The sequence below is a fragment of the Camarhynchus parvulus genome, chromosome 2, assembly GCF_901933205.1.
Source record: "Camarhynchus parvulus chromosome 2, STF_HiC, whole genome shotgun sequence".
Lineage (NCBI taxonomy): Eukaryota > Metazoa > Chordata > Aves > Passeriformes > Thraupidae > Camarhynchus > Camarhynchus parvulus.
In genome coordinates, this window is record NC_044572.1 from 56,109,987 (window position 1) to 56,137,070 (window position 27,084).

General features: G+C 38.2%; 1 protein-coding gene across 12 annotated transcripts in view; it reads right to left on the minus strand.

Annotated features, from left to right (window-relative positions):
• TNS3 (tensin 3) overlaps positions 1-27,084 on the minus strand; it is a 197,588-nt gene that overhangs the window by 161,404 nt on the left and 9,100 nt on the right. For 7 of the 12 annotated variants that reach the window (XM_030971037.1, XM_030971041.1, XM_030971039.1 and 4 more), the window contains exon 2: positions 7,693-7,794. The exons of 3 other annotated variants lie outside the window; for them this stretch is intronic. The gene's annotated coding sequence lies outside the window, so the exon portion shown is untranslated. Of the gene's footprint in view, positions 1-7,692; positions 7,795-23,140; positions 23,186-27,084 lie in introns of all 12 variants that reach the window. 2 more of the 12 variants (XM_030971043.1, XM_030971032.1) reach the window with 1 other exon arrangement.

The following is a 27,084-nucleotide window of genomic DNA, read 5'->3' on the forward strand; positions in this document are numbered from 1 at the left end:
ATGTCCTTTAGCATGTCCTTTCTTTTCCTTTACTACCACCTTCTTCCTGTCCTGCAGAAAAATCTTGATCACAAAAAGTTTACAAAGGCAGAACAGTAGCAACAATGAAAATGTTTTAACATTTAAAAAAATACTGTTAATTTCTCCGCTCTTTTTAAGGTACACTTGCCAATCAATTAGGAAATTGATAAACCTTACTCCAGTCTAGAAACAAAGACAGTTTTTAGACATCCTTCCTCCAGCTAAAAAGATAACCCCATGTTGCAACATGGAGTTTGTTCATCCACAAAACCATTTCAACCAGACTGTGGATTACTGTAGACAGCAACCCACATGAAACCCAAAAAATGGCTGGACTGTCTCTAGGTTTTCTTCTATCTTCAGCTGCAGACAGTGTAAGACCTCAAGAGCTTGCATGTCTGTGATGGATCTTGAAAACATATCCTGCATAAATTATGCTACGAGCAAGGATCAAAGAAAATAAGAAGAGATCAGCTTAAAGCTCCAAAGTAAGAAGGCAGATGTTGCTAGATTATGTGGGTAAAACTTATGGGCCTAGAAGTTCTGATTCATAGTTGTTCTTAAAGCTCGTACAAAAAATGTAAGTGATAAAGACCACCACCAGATGAAAATATAATATAGCTATGAAAAGAAAACCATCAATATGATCTGAATATTATCAATATGATATGCTGTCTTGGTTTGAAAAGACAGGTGTCCTCTAAGGAAGGCAGGAGCTTCTCTTGAAATTGAAAATGCCAACGCCCTCCCCTCCAAATTATTATAATTTTGAAATTAAGGGGCTCTCAGGTAAAGATATGGGAGTAGGACTAACAGTTCTTTATCAGGAAAAAAAAATTAAAAGAAAAATAAAAATGCAGTAACACAAAACAACACTGACAGAGTCAGAATACAACCTGACACCCTGTTGGTCAGGGTGTGGGTAGCAGTCTGATTAAATGGTGGCTGCACTCCTCCTGCAGTGACAAACATGGTTCCAGTGAAGCAGTGATCCTGCAGAAGGGTGCTGTTTTCCTCTGAAGGTCCAGTGGTGGTGTAGGTAGGCTTGGCCTTCCTCTGGGAATCCAGTGGAAAAGGCTGACTGTGGTGTTCCAAATATCAGATTATATTCAGGCAGGAATGCCTGGCTCCTCCCCCTGGGTGGAGCATCTCACAACGGGATGATGTAATTTTATCAGTCATGCAGTGAGACTCAATGGCCCATTAACAGAAGATATTTTCCAGAGGAAGCATTGGTTTTGGAAGAGATAAAAAACTGCCCCACCTGGTTTTAAGTGGTGGCCCAATTAACAGAAGATAACTGCCCCACCTCTAACAGATGGCAATAGAATACACATCCCCAGACACATCTTGCATTTCCAACCTAAGACATATGCTTATATAATCAATATGTTATGCTTGCAGCCTGCCTCGGTCTTGAAGCTTTCTTCATGTACCAAAACAAACTCTTCAGTATTACAACAATTTTCTTCACCCCACCTTTTCTTTAAATAATATTTTATCTTCCTATACATTATTTCTGTCTCCCATTGTAGTTGTTCCCCTGGCCCCACCCCTTGTTCTGAACCTAATTAGAAGGGTGAAGTTATTTTTGAAATGCAACAATATTTACTTTGAGGTTCCTCTCCTCACATAGCATAGGAAGTTTGTCACATTCACTTTAAAGATACTAGCATTTCGTTTCAGATTTTCCCAATAGAGCAGATAATTCTAATTTCCAATTACCCTTAGGAATTTTATGTTCCCTTCAAGTGGGCTAAGCTTATAAAATTGCAGGAATATCAGACGAAATAGCCAATAGTCATTGGCTTTGCTGGCAAAAACTGTGGGGTGAGGGATCAAATTTACTTTTTATTTAATTATTTATTTGCCATAATAAAGAGAATTTGCAGCTTTTTAGAAACCTTAGGAGTACTAAGGTTAAAAGTAAGGTTTAAACATTAACTTTAAATTAAATAATCACAGATCAAATTCTGGTGTTATTAAGTTGGTGCTTCTGAGGTAAACAAATACGGAACTCAGGTTGTACAGACAATTTTCTGAAACATCATGTAACAGCTGTGAACATTAAACATTCCACAGAGGTCTTTGCCTTGTGCATTTTTTATTTTTAAGTTAGTGGGAACTTACCTTAGAGATTTCTGCCAAAATTCCTCCCCTCTCCCCGAGTTCTTACTAAGGTACCAATATTCCATCAAAGGATGTCAATTTTACTGTCTCAGCTACAGAGTGGGTGTGTTCAGCCAGAATGCTTATGTACTGGTTGCATAACGCCTGTCGATTACAGTAGCTTCTTTTGTATCTCTATATGCTCCAGTAAGTCTTTAATCATCATTCCCTTTCATATCTGTGCTGTTGTTATGCACATAACTTCCATGGTGTGCATAGTTTCCATGTCTCACTAGCTAAGCTCTGCACTGAAATATTAATGCATATCTTGAAGAATTGTGTTAGAGTACATTTTGCTAATCCAGTGGAACTTGCTATTTACTGTGTGCACCTTTTATCTAGAGAACAGCGGCTGACAATCCAAAGCTTTCAATGCCACAGATGGGCTGCAGTCCATATTTCTTTTTTCACTCTCCTTTCTAGGACAGTACACTCCATGTCACTCATACCCAGGTCAACATCCACCATTTCTGAGGGGTCACTAAAAAGACTTCTCTGCTTCAACTAACACAGTCTCACTTGGACATCCTCACAAACAAGACTAAAATTCAAATGAGATTTTACAGCAAGAGCTTGGGTCCCTACCTAACTCAGCCTTGCTTGGGCAATTTTCTAATCTCTCTTCCTTAGAGTTCACCAGAGCTGTTAAGTTATTAATCCGCTCTAGGGACAACAACAGACCATGCCATTTGGTCCTATAAGCTGCATATCCTGCTTTAAATTTGGAGGTAATTAGTAGTTAATTGCTTTGGAAGATAGTATGGTTTTCTGGTTTGTTTTCTGCTATTTCTTGGTGAGTCTAAACCACACACACAAGAGATCCAAAGCCATCTGAAAACAGTCCGGCAGAAGACAATCTGATCTGCTGGATCAGTCCTCAAGAAAACATGTAAGTGTACAAACACCACACAGAAGGCAAATAGTGATATGATGAAAATCCCCTTCAATTTGATGACAATCTTTTCCTTCTCTCAAAGATTTCCCATGTTATAACATCAACATGAGTAGATGGGTATGCTTGTTGCCATAATTAATGATCTTATGGTTAATCAACCAATGTCCACTGCCATAATTAACTACAAGGTGGTTTAGTTGTGTTGAAGTTACAGTTGTGTTGAAGTTACAGTTTTTATTTATTAAAAATAAATATTAGATAGATAGATAGACAGATAGATAGATACATAGATACATCTCATAATACACCCATGTAAGCACCTTGCAGGATCTTAATTCGCAAGGGTCACTCAATGAAAATCAGACTGACACAAATACTCGTACCTCACTGCACTCTTTGCCATTTAGAGCCAACTGTAATGCCACTAGCCCAAGTAGGATACAAATTCTAGTATTCTAGTTTGTCAATTCAAATTCAATTTCAAGCTTTCTAGTTTGTCTGTCAGGATTGTAACAAGAGACATGCTTTGCACATTATGAAGATGTTCATAAGTTATTACTGGTCTTAACACTTACTGAAAAACAGAGTATATAAAACCACCTGCAACATAATAATATAAAATTAAATACGCATATATTTACACACACAGTATGCCCAAACAATCTGTCATGTCCATATGAGTCTTAATATAAAAATGTATTTTGACTTGCCATGAATTTGACAAGCAATGAATTTGATTAAATACAGAGGGCTTTTTCAATTGAGTAACACCAACTAACCCAAAAGCGAGATATTAAGTGGATCACTAGACAACCACAAGCACAGTCACAAACAAGCAGGTGAATTTCAAAGAAAAATATCAAACCTCTTAAAGAAAAAAAATTGTTCCAATTGTCTTCAAATCTTGATCTACGGTCTGTAAGCATGTGAAAGCACTTGATTAAACACAGATATTGCAATTTGATGAGAACATAGTTTCTATCATTAACCTGCTCAATGAAATAGTCCAGGACTTATTTACTATAAGCCAATTAATAAATGAATGAAACACGTTAACAAAATTTACAATTTACATTTAAAAATATATAATATCTTACAAATAAGACAAGAAGATGAATTGTATTCTTTATTACACTCAGCTTGCACATAATATCATGGTAAGCATTTCTTTGCTCACAATAGTTAACAGCACATACCAATATAATTTGGCACCTCTAGCTAACACTTATACATGCTTTAAAGTAAGAAAGTATCAAAGGAAGAAAGCAAAACTCAAATGTAGGTAAAGCATCAAGGAAAAAGGTTTCAAGGAAAAAAAAACCTAAGACAGACCAACTAAAATTCTACAAGAACTCCTGTTTGCATCACTCCAACATATATATCTCCAAAACAAACATTCATAGCTACATTAGATTAACAAAAAAACAGTCAATTCATTCAAAGAACCACTAATTGCTTTAAGTTCAAAAATTAGTTTATGGAATGCTTAGTATTGCATGTAAAGCCTCACTAGCAGCTAAACTTAAACTAGGTAACTTAACTATCAACTGGAGATGAGGGGAATTTCATCAAAAGACATCTGTACAGTACTTCAACTTTTTGCATATATTTCACCCATCACATTAATGTTCTAAGAGCTGTGAAATTATACTTTCTTATTTAAAATTACTCAAATCTCCCAAATCTGGTCTCCAGTTTTTTTAATTGCCAGGAAGTCTAGAGATTCAGGAGGTTCAGAGCTCTCTGTTCTACACTAAAAATTATTCAATCACAACACAAAAAAGATAAATAATAATATTTAAAAGGAAAGGAAAATAAAAGAAATTTTTAACATCTATTTTATATATATAAAATATAAAGTAAAAATAATATAATAGAAATCCACTTGTAAAGACAGACATTACATCCTTATGACAGCTTGTTTACTGTTGGAACCCTATTGCACAGGGAATATTTCTCTGCCTGTCCTGAGAAGTCCTGATCCCCAGGAGAATACTGCTTTTAACCTTCATCCATGGAGAAAGCTTCCAAGACTTTGGGATTATTTGAAATCTACAAGTGTGTGAAAGAGATAGTAGTATAGTTTATCACAGGGTGAAAAACTTAGAGCTTTGGGTTTTTAGTATGGAGGGAGATAGAAGACAAAATGGAGGATTTTGGGCGTTGTCTGATCACCTTCTTGCTCTTCATCTGCTCCATTTTCTGCAGTGTTGGTAGCACAGAGTGATTGTTTAGAAAGAACCACAATGCAGATGTTGCATGAACAGACAAATAATTAGTTATTGGTAGAAAGATAGAAATAAAGTACATTCTAAGAGTTAATTGGACAAAATAGCTTTAAAAGACCTTGAACCTGTGTGCCTTGTGACTTTTGGTGCCTTCTCTTTGTACGCTAAGTCTGAGATGTAGACAGTGTGCTGAACTTTTGATAAGAAAAAATAAACAGCAACCTGAAGACCAAAAAACCAAAAGTCCCATTTATCTGTCAATACTGGCACAGAACTTTTCAGGGGTCTCCCCATCAGGGGGATCCTTGGGGCAGGGGGGGGATTCTACATTTACAAATAAGGTAAAATAGTGAACATTCAACATTTAGGGTAAGCAGCTTTAAAAAAGTCAAAAGGCTCCTGTAACTCTAGTGGCCTTTTGCTAACCATGTAAATGTGCAAGATTATTATGTATTATTTGCTTAGCCATGAATTAAATTATACTGTACTTCAGGGAAAATCAAACCAGAACATTCAAGTTTGAGGTAGTGCTGAAGAGACAATGGGGAGTTGTGCAGTCCTGGCTTACTGCAAGATATGCAGGTACTGTCAAAATCAATCCACAGATTTTTGTCCTTCCTTCATAATGAGAATCTGTATCAAAGACAAACATGCTTACCATGCAGAAAAAGAGCCAGGAGCTTCCCCTCCTTCAACTCTCTTTCCTTTCTGCCACTGCTTTTGTAAAAAAAACTGTAACTGAGAATGCTTTACTGGGACAGAATGAAGTATGAAAATATAAAGGGACACCATTCAAAGGCATCTTTCATTCAAACATTCATTGTTCACAGTCAGCTTTTACGCACCACATTTACAAGACAGGGCTAAAAAACACACCCCCAAAATGACTATGACATACTACTAAAAACCTACACAACACCCACTCACAGCTTTTTTATCCAAAACTGACTTCGATATAGACACAGATGTATCATAGACATGAATGTATTTGAATGGGGAGTGTTGGAAGGAAGTGGCATTTAAAAGACACATCAATGTGGCCCTTTAGGACATGGTTTAGTGTTATATTTGGACGTGATGGGCTAGCACTTGGACACAAGGATGTCAGAGGTCTTTACCAGTCTAAATCATTCTATGAATCAAAGTTCTGATTCTCTCCTGATACAGTACTTTTTACACTGAAGCTGATCAAGAGGGTCTTTAGGCAGTTCCTTCACTAAACAGTCTTCCTTCCAAAAAATTTCTGCTAATTTGAAAACAACTAAATCCTAAGAACTTTGGAATCGACCTCCAGAAGGACAGACAGACCAAATTTTTTAAAAAATGCATACATAATTACCATTCCTATGATGCTAGCTATAATGCTGAATATATAGCTGTTCTATGGTGCAGTCTGTACCATAGCTCCAAAAATGGCCACATTCCTTCCACATCCTCTCACACTTCCCTCTCAAACCCTCAGAGGGATCCTAACATGTCTGAAGAATACGGACGGGTGGAGATGGGAGAAAGAGATTCAACTAGAACCTGAAGTTCGTGCAAACACCCCTAATTGAAAACAGCAACTACTTTTTAGATGAACAGACAATAACATTCTCATTCTGGGAAGTAAACCATGCATACAGCAAGTAAAGAAACTGTTTGATTAACGTAGAATAACAGGAGTCAAATATTAACCAGGTGGAACCAGGGGATCAAAAGCCCTATCCCTGGATAACCTGCAGAAAAGACCTATTAAGCTTTCCCAATATTTAATTTTATCACAGGTATCTCCATGGAGAAGATGAAAGGATGGGCAATTCTACAAGGGAGAAGGGTGAGGGAAAACAGCAGTAAGGTGCAGGCAGGAATGCCGCAGGCAGAAAGTCTCTAGTCTTTGTTATCCAGGAGATCTTTATTCTTTCAGTGAGTGATTAGACTGAAGGACTAAGGATTAGACAGAGCATAATGCAAATAGAAAAATTAAAGGAAATAGACAACTGCTCTTGTGATATTTTTTTTACAAATTAACATAGATATATCCTTCATGCCTCAGAGAGCAAGGGTCACACACTTCCACATTTGTAGACTGAATTCTAGAGCCAAGTGTCATCCACCATGCAAATGTCACCTCACAGATCCTCGGCAGGCACTGCCTTATTCTGTCTGAATAGCATAGTAGTAAAAGCACATGATTATACAAGTCAAATTACCTACTACAGAACCCTACTCCCTGACAGTAGCAGGGAACCTTATTGTACAAAGGAAGGAAATAAACCAAAGGTAACTTAGTCCAAGGGGAATTACCAGAAACATGTATTCCTAGAAACTTTAAGATTAATATAAAACTAATTTTCTTAACAAAGCAAGAAAGTAAAAACCACATCATATATTACTCACCTCTGCAGGAAATTCCTTGGCTATCAAAGACTTGTTTGCAGAATCCACAGATACTGGATTTCTTAAAAGACTTATTTTTGACCTTGAAGCTGTTTCTTGAGGCTGGAAGCAAGGAGAACCCCAGACCTTCACTCAGATTTTGAGTCAGAATTTTAAGGGAAATATAAATAATTTTAAAATAAAAATAACAGTGGTGTTATATATAGTAGTGTATATATATAAAATAATTTAACAGTATATTTTTGTATATAATACAATTTAACAGTAATGTCATATTTAGCAGTATAATAGTAGTAACATGAAAGTGCTCTCACTCACTCTCATCCTTGCTCTTCAACTCTCAAGTGTAGGAGACAACAAAATGTGAGGAATCTCTTCCATATCACCACATGTCCACTGCAATTATTTTTTAACATAATTTCACAATTCCCTCTATAACTTATCTTTTAAGTGGAAACACCGAATAATGTCTATGATATGACCCAACAGTCTTCTGACGTAAGGTCTTATCTACATAAAAACTAGCATTGGTTCAGTTTAAACTGGTTAAAAATATCATAAGTACTGCCCTATCACAGTAGCAAATTTAACCAAAGCCTTAAAATCCCTTTGTCTCTTTCCTGCATAAGAAACATACACTACTTGAAAGTAGCACTATTTCCACAGTAGCTGAAATATCATATTGTAATATAATGTGATTATTAAATTTCTAACTGGGGACAGAATTCAAAAATCAATACCATATTTGTAACATGTATTTTATGGCTTCTATAACTTAGGAAACATTTAGGTAGAAAAACAGAGAAGGCTACCAAAAGCCTTTGACAGCTGTTATCTTTTCTAGAAGGTGCAGAACAACATTCATGTTCATTGGCAGACTTTTTGGAAATATCAGTGACCTATTCAGAAATAAATATACATTTCACCAGACCATGAAAACCTCCAAGAACTCTTCACATGTCTTCATTTTCATTTCACATTTGCACCTTACTGTCCTTAAAATACTGCAAACAAGCCTGCATTCAACACTAACACCTGCGCTGAGCTTTAGCATCACAAGTGTCTAGAAGCAGAAAGCTGTCCCATGGCTGGACCATTGTAGCACCAGACTTCCACCCCTATGTTGGTTGAGAGAGTTTCCCAGCATGGTGCAATGCCTAAGGTAACATGATAAAGAGATATCACAAGATTTCTTTGTGGCTTTAATCAGCTTACCATGGCTATAGGTGAAAGGTTCATTGACTCCAAAAATAACTTCAACACAACTACATGACAGGCACGAGAACAGTAATAGAAATCAATTACACTTTTCACATACAGACTCCACATGGGCCTATCCAAAACTCCACAGAAGCCCCGAGGAGCAGAGATTGCAACAACTGACCACATCGAGCAGTGTGGGGACTCAGAGGCTATCCCCACTGGGGGTTCACAGTCAGTTTGATCTTAAGAATAGCTTCAGGAAATATTATTGGTGTTACCCACAGTGTAAAGCCAAGATAATTCACTTACATCAATAAACAATAAATTACAAACTACAGGAATAAACTTTCAGGAAAATCTTTCCCATGATAAGGTATATCAATCAGCAGAAATTAGTGAGAGAAATAATCTACTAGTCCACATCTTTGGAAGTCTAAAAGAGAAGATGAAACATTTGAGAAATAAAACTGAATTGTATACAGTGCTTAATAATGTATTGGGTTTGCATGGCCAGGTTTTGGTGGTCAGGGTGACTACAGCAGTGGCTTCTATAAGAAATTGATAGAAGTTTCCTCCATTTCCTGCACAGTCAATGTCAGCCGGCTCTAAGACAGCCACTGCTGGTCAAGGCTGGGCCAATCAGAAATGGTAGTAATGCCTTTATGATAACATTTTTAAGAAGAAAAAAGTTATTGTGCAGATATAATTTTGGCCAGAGAAGAGCAGGGTGAGAATACGTAAGAGGAACCACTCTGCAAACACCAAGGTCAGTAGAGACGGAGGGGGCAGAGGTGCTCCAAGCATGGGAGCTGAGATCCCTCTGCAGTCTGTGGTAAAGACCATGGAGAAGCAGCTGTGCCTCTGCAGGCCACGGAGGAACTCAGGGGTGTAGAAATCCACCTGCAGTCCCTGGAGGAGACCCACGCTGGAGCAGGTAGATGCCTGAGAGGAGGCTGTAAACCTATGAGAGGCCAGTGCTAGAACAGACTTTTGGCAGGGACCGGCAGACCCTTGCAGAGGAGGGAGCAGGGAGCAGGTCTCCTAGTAAGACTTGTGATACTATGGAGGACACACTGGGGCAGACTGTTCTCAAAGGACCTGTGGAACAGTGACCCACATTGCAGCAGTTTATGCAGAACTGCAGCCTATGGGATGGATTCACTTTGGTGGAATTTGTGGAGCACTGCCTTCCATAGGAGGGACCTCATGCTGGAGGCAGGGGAAACTCCTCTCCCTGAGCAGTAGCAGAAACAACTCATCATCAATTGATGTGCATCCTCATTCCCCATCTCCCTGCACCACTGGAGGGGGAGGGGGGAGGTAGAGCTGGGAAAAACGTAGGGGTCAGGAAAGGTATTTTTAAGGTCTAATTTAATTTTTCATTAGCCTGCTCTCATTTTGTTAACAACAAATTCAATTAATATCTCTAATGTGAGCCTAGTTTGCCCATAATGGCATTTGGCAAGTCACCTGGCTCTGTCCTTATCTCAACTCTTGAGCCCTTCCCTGTCCAGTTGCAGAGAAAAGTGATAGAGAAGCTTTGGTGGGTGCCTGTCATCCAGTCAGGGTCAACCCACTATAGTCTTTTTGGTGCCAGAACCCAGGAAGCAGTCTGCTGTGGTTTAAGCCTAGATGGAAATTAACAGCTGCTCAGTCAGCTCCCCTCTTTCTTCCCCCTCCACCCCACATGGAATGGGGAGAAGAATTCATGTTGAACTTGTACGTTGAGATAAGAACAATTTTCTAATAATTATTATTGTATTGTACTTAATTTTCAATGGTAAATAATAATGATAATAAAAAGGAAACAGTAAGCGATGCACAATGCAATTGCCCACTACCCACTGACTGATGTCAGACCACCTCCTCCTGAATGCAGACTGGCCGCCCTTTCAGTAATTCATCCCAGTTTATATATATAGGGCATGATGTTTTATGGTGTGGCATATCTATTTGGTCAGCTCAGGTCACCTGTCCCATCTACACTCCCTCCCAGACTGTTTTGTTCACCTCCTCACCAGCAGAGCGTGAGACAAGGAGGAGAAAAAAGTTCTTGACTTAGTATAAACACAACTTGGCAAAATACAAAACAGCAGTTTGTTATCAACACCATTTCATACCAAATCCAACACACAGCACTGTAACAACTACTGAGAAGAAATTAACTCTACCCTAGCTAAAACCAGGGTAATTAGACACTTTGATCACTCCTTGTAGAAATCAAAGGCACAAATTCCCCTGTATGACATTTGCAGCATGGTACTTCAGGTTAAATTGGATGATGTTGTCAGAAGTATGATTAATATAAAAAAAAAATAAAGAAAAAGAATAGCTGAACTCCATAATTACATAGGAACAGAGCTGATGGCAAACAGATCTAAGTTTTTCGTTTTGAAAAATCTCTGTCATGATTGGTTTTTTTGCCTTTGAAACTTCAGGAGATGCTTTTAAGGAGACAGGGGTCTAAGAGGAAGAAAAAATGTCATTACACGCAGGTGATTCTCTAATCCAAGACAAGGACGTTCTGTACTGGGTTTGGGCATTGTTCCCAAAGAGCTGGGAGTCCCTCATTTCCATAGCCTCTTCTACATATATTTTTAAAAAAGCAAAAAAAAGGGAAAAAAAAAGCAATCTCCACTGGTTGCTGTAGTTTCTCTTTGTAAACTTCTAAACAAAAAAACACAATTCTCATTTTAGACTTATCCTCCCTTCTTCCCTACAAAGTTCTACTTTTGGGACATGTCTGTGACGCTTTCTAAAAATGAGCTTAGCAGAACTTGCACTTTTGAAGAAATTAATGGATAAACCTCACTGTAAATTTATTCTGTTGCTAGGCCTGCTTCTCCTTATTTCCTACCTAACAAACACTTCTTTGCAAACCCTGGCACCTGCACTCTTACAGAGAAAGACAATTACCATAACTCACCATTTATATACTGAACTTTAGTTAAAGTAGATCTTGACATTAGTTGATCAACTAGTCAACCTGTCCATTTAATTCATAACATACACATCAAATGCAATTTTTCTCTGTGGCATTTAGGAAATATCCTGCATCGCAGTCTGGCATCTGTAGTTTAAAATGTGCATGTTGTGTTCCCTGTTGTTCATTTTAGGCCACTGTGGGCTCTCCAAGCAATTCAGTTAAACAGTTCATTTAGGAAATTCAGTACCCACAACTTACAGTCTCCTTATACAAGAACTCAGCATAACCTACTGTGAAATCTACAGAAGCCTAGACAAAGGTTTTTTTGTTGTCACCTCGTAAAGCTTTAGTGGATAACCACAAAGAAAGACACCAAGGAAAAAGAAAGAAAAATATATAAAAGAAGGGGGAGCAGGGGGGAGCAGAGTAGGGGGAGGGGAAGGGAACTGAAGGTACGGCAAAGCAAATACACCAAACAGCAAGCAATGCTACTTTCATGAGGCTCAAGACTGGAATCCAAAGTGCTCATAATTGTTAGGAGCAAAAACTGGAAGAAAACAGTGCAGAACCACAGGCTCCAGACTCAGGTTTTGCCAAAAGAAAAGGCTGTAAAAAGCCTGAAACATGTGGTCTCTACTGATAGCATTATAAAAATTACTCTGGAAGTATTTTGCCATGCTGCGCTCTCTTTGGCACGCAGAAATCTAATGAAGCTGGAACTCTGTCCCAGACTTACATCAATGTAACTCTGAGGACTGTGTAAAAACTTAAGAGATGCATCCTCAGCTGTCCTCATCAGCTGATGAATTTCAAATACTACTCATGACAGAGCATTTTCATTAGGTAGCTACAGGCTAAACATCATCAGATGCAACATTCACAGCAACTCTGTCAAAGGCAGTTTACACAAAAAACTCTCAAGACTGAAATTTAGCCAATACAGATTAAAACAGTCAAAATCCACAACTTTGTTTTTGGCAATACCAGTACAGCAATTCCTTCTTAACAGAGACTTAGCACTGGTTCATTATACCTATGGAATAGGTATTCCTAATATTATTCCCAAATATCATATCACAACATAACAGTTAATTTTTCAATGAATAATAGACCTTAGCAACATTAGTTTATTTTAACTTCATGTTTCCAACATGCAAACTGCAACTGTAATAACAGTTCATTCTTTAAAGAGGCAGTCAGAGGGTTTAGATATTTTATTAAATAATCAAGGAAATATTTTTAAATTAAACCTTTTCAAATAATCCTCATGAAAACTATATAACTATAGTTATATTCACCCACATACATGCTCCATTAAAAACAAACCAAAAAAAGGCACTTAGCTGAACAGAATTGGTTCCCTACAAAGTCATCCAGGCAGTGACTAATTTATATTTATGAGAAAATTTTCAAAAATCTAATAAAAAATGATTCTACTTTTGAAATGAAATAATTTATTTCAGGTGTTTCTCTGTGTTGATGAGATAGAGAAATAATGTGCAAACAGGTTTTGGCTGTCTCCAAAACTTGCAAAAATCTATGTCACATTCCAGCTAAAAGAAAATTATAAATATACATACAAAGCCCTATTAACTTTCCCTGTGGCAGACTCTAGTCCTGCTGAATTTTACATGGCCTCTTAGCATAACTGCAGAATCATATTAAAAAAAAATATGTTTTGTTCACTTCCCACCTGTGGTCATACAAATTCCTTTTCCTTATCCTCTAACTTACCAACCTACACTGCAATTTCCTAGGACTCTCCTTGTGCATTCTTCTACTCTCCAAGGTAGCTTTAAATCCACTGGATTATATAATGGTTACAACTATTATTTTAAATACATGGAGGGAGGGGCCAGCAATGCATTAGCAGAATAGGTATTCCACCACCTTTTATAGGCTAAAGAAATGTCCACAGATGTTTCCAAAAGAAAGGTTCAGACAAGAGATGACTGAAAGAAGTCTTCATGAAAAGTCTCAGCCCCAGTTCAAAAAAGGAAATCTAAGCTATATAAATAAACCATATTACTAACAAAAAAACAGCACACCAAACAGAGGAATATCATCTCTTAGCCCTTTCTGTTAAGTTTGCTCATTGTTACTTCCTCACTTCCTCTCTTCCTTCTTACTTGAATGCGCCACAGAAGTTGCATGATTTCTGCCCAGTTACTTAAAGATCCCAGTGAAAAATCAAAGAATAAAATCTCTTCAGGCTAGCCACACTTTCCCACAACCAGCATTCCTCAAGCAAATACTGACGAGATAGAGCTTCCCAGAATACAACAGTTGGTATTATACTGATGAAACAAAATAGCTTTGAGTTTCTCTACTCTCCACAGAGTAAAAGAGGATATTTTAACTTTCCTCTTCCTGAACCGGTACTCCACATTTGCTGCAGATTTCATTTCCAGAAAAATATTTAAGAATGCCTACTGTGCATACAGACCCAGTAATATATTGTCCATCTCCCCTCTAAACCTGGCTTTTAGAACAGGACTGACCACAACTTCTTGGTGAATAAAAGAAGTGATTATGTCAAAAGTCTCACACAAGGATAATATGAATATACAATTACGAACTTCCCAGAAACAGCAAAGAGCAAAGCACATGAGATTCCTTAAAGCTCTCATATGAGAATCTCTTGGAAAACATATTATTGCTTCAAAAGTAGCACTGTATTTTAACCAAATGACATCAACTAAACCTAACATGCACATTTAAGTACATCCACAAGTACCACCAGTGAATATATAAATATTGTAGAACCTATGCTACATGACAAGAATATGGGATGGCAGCAAAAGAATTAGAACACCAAAGTATTTTTACACTGGCTGAAATAAGGCATTTCTGGCTGTATATATACGTATGTATGTATGTATGCATAAAAATATGGTTTTATTTTCACACACACATCCTAAAATGCACACAAATGGCTAGTTATAGTACTAACACTATTACTAAATAACTTAAGAGGAATTTCAAAGATAATGGAGTCTTTGTTATAGATAACCCATTTTCTCCTCATTCATTCAAGGTGTTTCACAGAAAGATAAACAAGTAGACCAAGCTAAAGAGAGCTATGATCATACAACCTGAACCAGCAATACGTCTCCAAGTGGAGTCTGCTCCTGACTTGCGATTTAAGAGCAGCGCATGGAGAAGTTAGTGAGGAAAAAAATGTCTGACCAAACCAGCTGAATAAAGTTCATGTCAAAAAGAAAAAAATCATGTTATTTGGTAGCACAAAATTGCCTTACTATACAAGCATAAGGGGCCAAAAAAGTAACATAAAATGACAGAAAGTACTTTTATCCTGGCTTGTTGAAAATATTCCATGTTACAATTTCAAGCAGCAGAGGCCTTTGTAGTTTCTCAGACTAAAGACATCCAGGTCTTCATTATTTTAATAAGAAATTCTGCCCAGGTATCAGGGTTTCAAACCTATACACTTTTCAAAAAACAAACAAATAAATAAACCCAACCAAAAAAGCCCCTAAAAAGCAGGGTCCATATGACCTTACAAACCATAGAGATTTAAAGAAAAAGGCCAGAGGTGAAAAGCACCAGCATTCAATGTTTATTCAGTGTATCAACAGCCAATTGCAAAAAACATGGCTCAAAACATAAACTTTGCCTTACTGGGTTAGCACAACATCCCCCTCCTTCACACAAGTACTTCATTGTTGTTTCAGAGAGACACTATTCAAGCAGAGCAAGCCAGCCCTGTCTCTTCTGTGTCCCACTCCCTTCATGCTCCTGCATGTACATGCATGCTAGAAGGTCTATCACAGACCTATCCTTCCCATTTATGCTAATGGATACGTTTCCCACTAGTTCTGTCAAATTCTTGCTTTGAACATGCTGGTACTGTCTGCCCCACAATATTCTGCAGCAGAATGCTCCAAAAAGTCACACTCTCCTTTGTTTAAAGTATCTTTATTTGTTTACTTTAAAGTAAACTCCCCACTGTGTCTGACACTTACTAGTTTCTGCATTGTGGGACTGCATAACTTGCCCCATGTTTTTGGAAAACCAAAGTGAAGAGTCCCCATCTTTTCAGTCCATTCCCAAAAAGCAACTGTTCCATCCCCTTGACCATTTTCATAACCCTACCACATGCTTTTATACAGGCTGGGATCTGACATGCACTTCAAAGTTTCAAGTTAACAATCCAAAAGGATAAATTTGCTCCACAGCCTATTCATACAGTCTAGTACTCTAGATCTAGATTTCCAGACATACCTGCTTCTAATTCCTGCTGTCAGAATAAAAAAACCACCTTGGTAGATGAAAGGAAAATTGTATTGGCCATCACACACAAAGCATTTCACCTTAGCTCTCTCACTTCCAGCTCTGAACTAACAAGTTAAAAGCCGGACAGACACAAGGCAGTGCAAGATACAACAGAGAAGCAGAAGAACAAACCTAGTTTTGCATTGGGTTGTAGAACACGGGTCCGGAGCCTTAGCTACCCTATCAAGTGACCTGTCCAGAGAGAGCCATGACTAAACGTAACAACAACTTCACTGCTCTCTAATAAGAGAGTGGATCTATGTCTCATGTACTATTCTTTCATGCACATTTGTCCTCTGTAGACAGTTCACCTCAGAGGAGGTCCTTTATCTAGACCATCTGGGTCCTTCATCAGTTGCAGGTGCTCTTCTCAAAATGTTCAGCTCTTGAGACAAAACACTATCAGCTTTCTTTGAAAAACGATTTCTACAGGATGCAAACATAACATAAGAGAATAAAGTATTTGAAAAAGACTGGTAATTAGATAAATTTCCTTTCCCTTTTTAAACTTTGAAGTTGACCACCTCCAACTTTAAACAACAAATACAAACTTCATCATGTTTGCAATTTTCCAAAAAGTTCTTCCCAACATGAACTGGCTGAGATTTCAGCCCAGAAAATAATATATACAGATCTGCACAGAAGTGGGTAACTGAAGAAAAAGTGGGTATGCTGAAGAAAAACAGCACCCAGGATTGTCTGAATGCATGCCCATTAGTAGTCTAACTTCCTTCCATCAGAACAGAGGCAGAGCGACACACCTGCTGGAGAGAAACAACCTTCTTGCCTTTCTCCAGCCAAATCCTCACTGCTCTCTTTTATCCTAATATCCCTAGGAATCAGTAACCTGTGTAGAGCAGTGGTTCATTCCCACTCCTCCCAACAGGAACAAACAGGGGAGCCTGAGGTTCACTCCTCGCATAAAATAGCAGCAGATCTCACATCTTTTCATTTCATCACTTCTTTGCATTTTTGTTTCAACACCTCCATTTCTCCACTGCTCATGCATCTACATAAGCAGAATAGCAATTAGGAGACAGATGGACAGTCCATTAAGACAATCATTACTCCAGACACTCAAAAGCTTGTCTATTTTATCCTCATCTCATTGACAAGCAAACATTTGTTTTGTATGGGAAAATACCACAGAAAGGAAATGTCTGAAAGCAGCAAAGGACTATCCTTCACTTTTCATAAAATTTCAGTGTTTGTCAACGGCTATTTTTCTTCTTTTTTAAATGAACTGACCTTGTCTTCTCTGAGACTATAATACTGCTTTTATTACATAATGACTGGAATGGAACTCCCACATAGTCAGAACTAGACAGCTGAAGACTAGAATTCATGTATTTAAATAACAGGGGGGAAAAGGCCATATCTGAACATACCTGGTTTATTCTGCTAACAGGAAAAAAAAAAAAAAAAGAAGAGCGTAAGAAAATTTACAATTCAAATACATCAGGCATCTACCCTCAAAATGTTGCCAGCTAACCATTTTTTTTAAAAATCATCTTACACACAGAATCTCTAATCAAATCTTTTCCAATCAAATCAAATGATGTTTCCAATCATACCTGCAGATGAATTCTTGCAGGTACACAAACACATTGAGTTTACATGCATGTTTCGTCTATCTTGATAGTCCCTAATGAGACCGTTTCCAGAAGGAACAAAGGACTGCAGCAATGTGCAATGAAACCCTCTTGTGACATAATGCAGATATAAGGCCAAATACCAAAGAGCTACCAAGAGTTCTCTTGTAGCAATTTCTGATGTGGTAAGAACCAGCTATTAAAAACAACAAAAACAAACAAAATAATAATTTAAAACAAAAATCACAAAACACTCAACCAGGAAATCTCCCATGGAAACAACTAGGAACAATCTAACAAGGAATAACCAGGAAATTTACCAAGTTCTGCAGAGAAAGGAGAGAAAGCAAAAGAAGAGGTCAGACCTGCACTAGAGAAAGGACAGACAGAAAGCAGCTATGTGTCAGAACACTGGTCAGAAGAAAAACAGCTGAGAGGAATGAAGACGTATGTCACTAAATCAGTCATGAAGAAGTAGAAGAAATATTACTGATACTAATGTAGTGAGTATTTTTACCCATTTCATTTAGGCTCAAAGCTTGAGTTTGCTCTCCTACCCTAACAATCCTGCTTGAGGCAAGTGTGCTACATTAATACATATACAATTTAGCACTTCAAGCAGGTAATGTGTGCAGCACAGAAGTGATATCTTACAGATATATCTTTTCTACCCACTATCCTCCAGAAAAAAATCAGCATCCAGGACAGAAGTACACAGAGGTAAGGAAGTTGACAGCTGCACGCTGCATATATATCTGCATTCAGCAGCTGCTGTACTAAGGAAGAATTAACACTGAAAGTGCATTTATCAGGGAGGTCATCAGTCAGACCGTTGCATCTTCAAAAGCAGAAGATAACAAGCTTTCCAAGTCCGCAGGAAGATCTCATTAAAGGTATTCAGGCAGGATTGAAGAAATGGCAATCTCAGTTCAGTTTCCTCCTCTCCCCACACACATCCTTATTTACCTACTTCATTTTAACCCAGGCCATCAGCATGGCTCATAAGACCTACTGACAAAGACACTATTAGCGACTGCATGAAGTCTACCTGGCTGTTATACTTTGAAAGGCTGGAGTTACACTAAGCAAGAGTGCAGTGTAACAAGAGCGTAGACCAGCATCTAACAAGAGCGCAGACCAGCATCTGTGGCCAAAACATCTTCATTCAACACCTTCACTCTCCACACCAAAGCAGGTACTTCAATTTATTCCTCTAGTTTAGAAGTAATGGTATTCCAAACACTCCTGTTTCAGTGTGCAAGCAGCTCTAGTTAAACAAGCAATCCTATACAGATTACCATCTGCACTAATGATAGTAAGTCATATTGAAAACAACACTCTGTGTTTATGCCGGGAATTATGTCCTTATCTATTTCCTCTTTATATTTTTATTTTAGACTATTCCAAACAGTAATCTAAACCAACATGTTTTATATAACAACTTAAAATAGAAACATTTTTTGCTTACAAAAATTTTTATTCAGTAATTTAGGAAGCAGGAGTGAACCTCATGTGGAAAACTAAAATCTCCACTGTGCACTTTTGGGTAAAGCCTAATTTCCTTCACAACATCTAGTTTCACTTTTTCCTGCTCTTTTACTGAAGCTTTGACAATTTTTTTCCATCAAGTTATAATCAACCATTTTCAGGAAAGACAATCTAACTAGTATTACACAGACTTCTACAAAAAATTATATATGATAAGTGCCACTCCAAAAATCAGAAATGTTTACTCAATAGTCTTGCTCTGGGATGCAAATTCATTACTTTCACTGGAGAGCAGACAACTTGTGGTTAGTCATTTATTTTGCATTTATCCTGGTGTTCCTGTGTGATCTCAAAAAACACAAGCTGATGAAAAACACTCTACTTGGAAATGTAGATTTTGCATACCTTCTGGGTTTGTTTTTTTTTTTTTGATAATACACGATTGGTGGTACTGACCACTGAACATAAGTGTTTCTTGTTAAAGCAGTATACTGGATCAAAGCCTTGATCATATTCCCTTATTGTTACTAACCACAGATAATATACAGAATCCACACCCACCACCTAAACAAATCAGAGGAAACTTTGAGATAGTGTAGGTACTAGGTAGGTTTGTATTTTTAATAAAGAATCTGAATGACACACAAAAAAAAAAAATCCAAACAAACAAAAAACAGCAAGCATTAGTGTCAAAACTTCCTGGTTAAAACTGTCATCTATATTACAACAACATTTTCATGATGCACAACAATTTTTAAAAATGCTAAGGAGGAATCAGTGTTCACCTGATGGTTAACAGACACATTGCTTACTGTGACAAACAACAAAATAAGGCTCTTCCAATCTGCACACTGCTTCCAGCTCTAACCATCCTTTACACTCTGGTACTTGAATCAGTACTGTGGAAAGTAGGCTATTCAGGCTTTGGCAGACATGAAGGGGAAAGCACTTGCCATATCAAGTTCAACCTTACCTCTATTTGAGAGAGCAAATGGAAGAAATATTTAGCAGCAAAGTGTACCATGCTACAGTAAAAGAATGCATCAATAGCAAGCCAATAACCATAATTATACCTACTTCTGCTGAACCTCAGATTTTTATACATAAAAGAATTTTAATTAAGTTACACTTAATCTCACCTTATTAATAATCGTTTTCACCGTCACTTCAGTCACAGGCTGGAGATGGGATAACACCCTTGCCTGCCTGTCCAAATGGTCTCCACCTTTTCAGTTCACTATTCCCATTCAAATGTTTACCTCTAGCAAGAGTACAAGAAAATAGCCGTCTTGACAAATTTCATCAATTCAGGTCACTGACAAGTGCAGGCTGCAACGAACTGGGACCATTCTATGTTCTCATCCAGCCAAGAAAAGATTTGTTGTTTCTGGCCTGAGGCTTGGAACTTTAATTCCTCTCCTCTACCATATGAATGAACCAGAATAATGTAAAATGGCGTAAGTACAAGGATCACATTCAGCTACAAGATCTAAAGCTCTTGTGGAAATGGAAATCAAACACAAGAGACATTTATGGAGTTATTATACAGTGCCTGCTCTGTAGCTGATTAACCTGGACACTCGCCCAAGGACAAAGAGTTAAAACTATTACATCAAGAAAATGACATAAAATGCAATTGTTGCTTAACTCAACTAACCTGCTCTTTTCTTTTGGCTCAAAAAACGACACACTTTAAATTTCTAAATAGCTATTCTGGTTATTTCTCAGGCACTAAAATCAGGATCTCTTACCACAGCAAGTAAAGAAAAACTCACCAAGACACATGCCTAACTTGATTTTCATGATCCTTTTCAAAGGCCCAAAGAATGCACTTGAAACACCAACTTCTTCCTTCTACCAACAACAAAGCTCCACAAACCCTTATTCTTATCAAATACTCTCCAATCTCATCAGTATCCCTTCATCAGGGATCTTCAATTTCCATTCACATCTGTAGCACCAAGGGTACTTTCAGATTGGTACACAGAAAAAGTACTCTGCTTTTTTACTCTTTTCTCAGAAAAAAAGTTTCCTTTAAAGCCTTCATAGTTTCTACTTTATCACTGGTTAGATTCTTTTTCTTGCACTTTTAGAGGGTTTCATTATGAGAGCAGTTACTACTCCTTCTGCCCCACAGAAAAAAAAAAAAAAAAACCAGAAAGCACTTCTAGAACAGATTCTTCAAATAAAGTAATTTTCTAGATCACAGCAATTTACTCCCATAATCTTTGCTGGTCAGAGTGACCCCGAGATGCATTAGAAAGTCTCTTTTCCCAGCCCAGCAGTCAAAGAAGGAGTCAGAACTCTTCTATTCCCGTTCTCAAGGTTGTTTATTGATTCTTATCTATAAAATTATTTCTCTGACCCGCCGAGGTCTGTCTGGCAGGTCGGGTTGAGGCACACTGACCGCCTCAGAGGCGGTGTCATCTTTTTATACTAAAAACTATGTGTAGATTATTTACAATAACTTCCCAATACCTATCACCTATGTTAGACAGTGAGCTTCTACTCTAAACCAATCTAAAAGTGCCACCATCACTCAGAACATAGAGGCTAGGAAGAAGAAGGAAAAGGGACAAGGCACGCCCAAATTCCTCTATCTTGGGACCCTGAGCCCCCATTCTAAAAACCTCAAAAATCTATTTTTTCACCCCGTGACAAACTATTATTCTACTTAAACTCTCTTGACTTGTAATTCTGCATATAAAGGTGGTAATTTGATTCATGGGTCAAGATCAAAGGCACAGGGGTCTTGGACTCTGTACCAAGGTCTCTGAGCCCCCCTGGCAGGGGCTCGAGTCCTCTAGGGCAGCCAGAGGAATTTCCTGGATTCTGACAATTTACCAAAGCAATAGTCCCGTTATGCACTTGCCAAAATCTGAAATTTCATGGAAATTAATACTAAAAAACATGTGAGACCACTGAATGCTTATTTAAAAGGCTTAGTTAGTTTTGACATCCAATTATTTGCTAACATTTTCATTATTACAGAGTATATCATGTAGTGTATCAATACTGCTGTTGAAATCAACTACAACTTCTGAAGCATCTTTATTGCCTGGACATGTTTGTTTGCAGGTCTGTTTACAAGGCAGATCTGCAGGCTGGTATTTTTATAAATGTTGTGAAGGGAAAGCACAAATACTGTTTTGTCAAAATCTGAGGTGCATCTGCAATCATCTATTAATGAAGAAGAGGTAATCTTTCCAGAAAAAGCTACCAAGTCCAAAAAGCCAGATGGTTAGAGGTTTTACTCTTTAAAAATATTTTTATCTGGCAAAGTAGACTTCTTAACAAGCAGCAAGTCATTTGACAAAACTAAGCAACTAAGAACAAGCACAGATTCTGCAGTACTGGGAAAACACCACCTGCAAGTGTACAGTTAGCTACTCAAGATTTGTATGTTGACCTTTGTAGAATTATGTGACTTTCTTTGTATAATGCAATTTAGGGCAGGAAAATTTGTAAAATTTTTCAACTGTAGCTGTATATCAACATAGGCCCTGTCCTGTCCTTTCCCTTACAGCAAAAGCAGAATTTCCAAACAATAACTCACTTTCCTACAAACACATACAAGCATATTGAGCAAACTACATTCTGAATACACACTGTTCTCCCAAGCAAGAGCATACAGAAGAGAAAGGAGAAAAGAGAGACCTGCCTCTTCATAGTATTCTTCCAGCAAAGATTTAAAATGTCTTAATGTTGCCAAACAAACCTGATACTAACAGCCAAAGAGAGCCTATGACTATATGCTTGTTTTGTTTGTTAATTTTCACTACACACAAGATTGTAAGGCAGTAAAATTTTTTATAAGATGCAGCCCTCAGCAGCAGAGAAACCACAAGGAATGCACAGATGTGATTACGTTCTTCCAAGTTAAAAACATTACTTAGAAACATCAGCATATAAAATATGTTGAATCACTGATGAATGAACGTACCTCAGTTTGCCCACAAGCCAATTCTCCAGAAGAATTGTTGTGAGCCTGTTTTAAATAAAGGGTTGCTTCAATTAGTGAAATATTCTAACTGACAGGGCAAATTCCAAAAATACTTCACTAGAATTACAAACCTTTTTTCCCTCACTAAAAAAATTTTTAAATAGCAGTTAACCCCTAGACAGCCACATAGGTATGCTCTAAGCATATCCATTTCCCCTCTGTACATCAAAAAAGCAGTTAAGTGAGAAATAAAAATGTTAACCAAAGCATCTGAAAAAGCTTCCCAATGTTATTAACAGAGATGAAGGCAACATTTTATTTCACATCTGTATCAGATCCCACTTGGTCTGAATTTTTTACAGGGGGCAAAAGGAAGGGTGGCGCCACAGGGGGAAATGTGTAAAGGAAAACAAAATGCCAGACAGCTGTGCAAACTAATGTTCAGTTCAGCTAAAGTTCAATTCACAGCCTGTTATTACACTGACTGCAGCTGTCACCTTCCCCTACCTGAAATTAATTGTCCACCTTTTTGCCTTCCAGTTATTCTTTCACCACCTTGAATAACCTAACACACCACAGTTCACCATGTGAACCTGAGACTCCAATCTGTCTCCAAGTCCTCCATACAGTCACAAGCATACTGTGTTTATATATGATAGCAGCTCGAACTCTGGAAACCAAAATTTACTGCTGATAGAACAGGTAGTAAGACATCAATACTAGCGCAGAAATTTATAACAAAGAAATACCATTTTGCAAGCAAATAAAGGATGAAGTATTTTTCTTAGAATAAGTGATAAAATTCTTTAAAGATAAGCCAAAACAAATTCTGCAATTTCATAACCTGAACTACTGTATTCTATTCACCCAACCATGACAAATTAATCTTTTCCATGCAAAACATGCACATATACACAATCTATTAATTCTATAATTCCTGTACCACAACACAGAGATGCCCTTTTTGCTCTTACTGCTAGCAGGTGCTGTGAGTACAGAGAGATGTCTTCAGACTAAATGATATGTCTTTGTCATGGCAACCCTTTGCAGAAAATTTATTATCTTTCTATTACTCTGCCTCTTGAAGGATGGCTGTGTTTAACTGTCTCACTGTGACTGAATGTGCTTTGTGAAAAGGAGAGAACCCCTTATAGACTTCTTGGTTTATGTGAAGCATCCTCCAAACATCAGGCTGCTTGAAGTGAGATTCAGTGTTCCAGTGAGCTCAGTCTCAGGAAAGCAAGGTGATCCTACAAGGTCATCTAAGTGAAAATTTCTAGCAGAATCAGATGACCTGGAATTTAGACTCATAGTTGTCCAACTCATGCCATCATTTCGAAGCATTCCAGTCAGCATAAGCTTATACAGCTTATAATCTACTGCAATGCTTACTTGCATCATGACCTATGCTAAGACTTCCTCTTCACTACTGACTGACCTATCTAAATCTAGAAGCAAATACTTCCACAGAGACAGCAACAAAAAATTATCCTCCAAGGTGTCCCAGAGGTCCTCCTATAATAAGTGCTAATATCTAATACAGTCCTCAAAAAAAAATCATTTTTTCAGGCATTTCACAGTTTATGCTCTTTGACTCACTCAACTTGCTTTAGTCATCAGCTTCTTAAAGAGACATTTGTTAAGAAAGCGATTCAATTACTAGAAACCACTTACTGCTCTTCAAAAATGGTGGCAGATGGCAGAATTGCCAATTCTTTTATTTTTTTTTAATACTACTATATCACCCAAGGTCTCTCAAACCCAAACCCCCCAAAAAAAAAACAAAAAAAACCCAAATCCAGTTTACTCAAATTTAACCCCAAATACACAATCTCCTGTTAGCAGAGGCCCAGTTACCAGCTACCAGCAGGTGACAGTCACTGTGAGTGTTCAGGAGGTTTCAACTGCCCCTGGTTTCTTTTAAAAAGACCTCTGTGAAGTGGGTGAGAAGAGTGAGAAGAGTGCTTAATATTCTTTCCTTAGGACCCAATGCACCTAGAATGAGCCACAAACTACAAAAGCATCAGGGTAAATCATCTTACCAAAGCTGGACAGACTACATTTATTCATCCTAGAAAACAGCCTTTATCAAACACAATTCTGAACAAAATTCTGAGAGATCTTAAAATAATCAGAGAGTGATCCCAATCCAAAACAAACTCATAAAATCTTTGAATGTAGAAGCAACACTGGGGGAAATTCCAGTAAAAAAAAACCTATAAGCTTATGCCAGGACTCTGACTCACATGCTACTAGTTCCTACCTCAACAAGAAATAAATACCCTCAGAGAGACAAAAAGTTCCAAATGACACATGCGCACATAAAAAACTTTTGAAAATGTCTTCCGGTGGGGGGAAGAGGTAAGGGATTAAATCTCTCTGTAACCTGATGAGTGCTATCTTACCTGCAGGATAAGCACCCAAGCAGAATTCTGAGAAAATTCAATGCAAAGAAAATCCTCATTCTTTTGGAAAATCTTGACTTAAAAAAGAGCAAGGAGGAGGCAGGGCAATACAAGTTCAACAGAGAACAAGCTTAACAGTCTTTAAGATGTTTGGTTGAGAAGCGGAGCATAAAATTTGCCATCACCAGCCCCTTGCCCATGTATATGATCCCTTCTACCCACATTTAAGAGGTCTGAAGTTGAAATAAACAAGAAAAACATATTCATGAGAGTGAACTATTGTGGATTGTCAATAAATAAAATTTTCCTACACTCACTAAATTTTCCTACACCCTACACAGTAGCTAAATACTACAGAGGAGGCTCAGAGTGCTACTGAGCAATTTTACTTCCCTCATCCTGCAGAACACATGATGTTGTTCTGGACAATTAGTGTCAATTTCTTCAAGAGTTGTGCAGCCTTGCTTCCCATCTACATTCTTCTTGCATTATCTCCATCTAGTCTGGAACTCTATGTCAGCAGACAGAAAAATGTCTTCCAGCAGGCAAGAATGAACAATCCCTCCCCAATTACAGAGTCATGTGTGGGCTATAAGCAATTTTTCAAACATAAAAGGAAGGTGGGAATTTGCTATCCCTATATTAGCAAGCTAAAACAAGCCAGCCTGCAGATGGCAAGGATCAAAACATCTAAGTCACCTCAAAATTAATCCCCTTCAGGAATGTTCACCACCCCCCATTCACACATACTATATCCCTCCTGTCCCTCCCAGAGCAATAAAGTCTTTGACATTAGAATGATTACCCTGAATACTGTCGTTGTTTGACACTGGCCAAACGCCGGGCACCCATGAAAGTCACCCACTCACCCTCCTACAGCTGGGCAAAGGGTTCATGAGGTAAGGACTGGAAGAAGACACTCCAAGGGCAAAACAGGCTCAATTTAGAGGTACAAAGTAAATTTATTATTAATAAAATCAGATGAGGATAATGAGAAGTAAAATAAGCCCTTAATACCACTTTTTTCCCCCGATGCCTCCCTCCTTCCCACTGACAGTGCACAGAGACAAGGGGCAGAGTTTTGGTCAGTTCATCACCCCAGATCTTCCACTGCCCAGGGAGAGAAGTCCTTCAACTGTGAGACCATGGGGTTCCTTCCCACAGGACACAGTTCTCTATTAACTTCTCCAATGTGGCTCCAATCTCATGAGCAGCAGCATTCCCAAAACCACTGCAACGTGAATCCCTCCCAGAACAGAGTCCTCCCAGAACTGCTGCAGCATCGGTGAGTCTTCCACAGGGTGCAGTCCTCCAAGGACAGGCTGCTCCAGCCTGGAAGCAGGGACCCCCTCTCTCCATTGGGTTTCCCACTGGATCACAGCTTCCTCCAAGCATCCACCCACTCCAGCATGAGCACCTCCCCCACGGGCTGCAGATCTCTGCATCCCCCGTGGATCCCCATGGGCTGCAGGGGCACAGCTCCTTCACCATGGTCATCAGTCACCACAGCCTGCAGAGGTATCTTGACTCTGGCACCTG